The sequence below is a fragment of the Octopus bimaculoides genome, chromosome 12, assembly GCF_001194135.2.
Source record: "Octopus bimaculoides isolate UCB-OBI-ISO-001 chromosome 12, ASM119413v2, whole genome shotgun sequence".
NCBI classification, from domain to species: Eukaryota; Metazoa; Mollusca; class Cephalopoda; order Octopoda; family Octopodidae; genus Octopus; species Octopus bimaculoides.
Window position 1 is genome coordinate 7,587,458 of NC_068992.1, and position 1,313 is coordinate 7,588,770.

Genomic DNA, 1,313 nt, shown 5'->3' on the forward strand with positions numbered 1-1,313 from the left:
CGCCCATGTTCAATTTATATTATAGATAGTAGACAAGCCGTCATGAGAAAAAGTGTGTGTGTACAAACATGGATGTATGCGTGTGCAATAAGTACAGAGCATTGAAAGAGTCTATAATATGATGCTGGAAGAATGTTCAGACACAAGGATGATAAATACCAGTTCGTAGTCAAAGGTACACGATAGTTGAGATGCTGCCAGTTACTTGTTACAGAAGGTTGTTGCAGGTTGTATTTGCTGTTAACCATGGTGAAGTATTTCACAAACAGTGTTGAGATAGAACCTGTGCGAGTGTTGCTGGTTGCTGTGTACGTAGCAAGAAGTTGTTGACGACATTAAGAAGATGGAGATTGTCGTATGCTGTCGCCGAGTCTTGATGAGTCTTCATGTAGCTGCTGTTGTGTCGTCGTTGGAACTGGCTGTGTGGTCAGTGGCTAGACCTCAAAAGGTCTGGAACCGAAATACATCTACTCGATGTTACTAAAGTTTTATAGCGTGCTGTCGGCTCACCGGAAGTTCAGAAGAAACTGTCTCACATGACCTCCTCTGAAGGCTGCCATTGGTTGGGATGCATCTTGGCACACAATAGAGCAATATACAAATTGCGCCAATATCAACCAATCAGAGTAGTGGACACAACAGGGCGGCCGAAGGTCAGTTGTTATCTACTACGTCTGCATTTATGTATATATAACAGAGAGAGAGAGGAATTTCCCTTAAGTCGTATGCTAGAGATTTATCCTCTTTTCACTCCATAAAAGCTGTTTGGTGCCTAGCTCACCAGACAGATGACCCTGGGCATTTGAGCAGATGGCTTTGGACTTTTGTGCAAACTCTCCCAGTCAGCAATAGTATCATTAACATCTTCCGTTGTAAATAGCCAACACATAATATCATTTCTGGTAATAAATATTAAAGTTAAAGGTCCATGGTTTTATTTCAGTTATTATTCACACATCTCACACCACAACAGTAGAACACCGACAAGCACACCACAGCAACAGTAATGATGCAACCCACTGCGACAATGGCGACACAAGACATTCACAGTTGACTACCTCAATACAAACAACCAAGCAACCTCATGGAAACAGCATGTCCATAAGAGATATCTCGGAACAAAATACCACATTAAATTTGCCTTTCATGATATATCTACATTAACGATGATACACTGATGGTTATTTTAATTTAATAATGTTTCTGTAGTGAATTTTTATTCAGCCAAGTTTTTTTGCAACATTAGTTATTCTTTATTCACTGTTTCATATATATATATATCTATATATATATATATATATATATATATATAT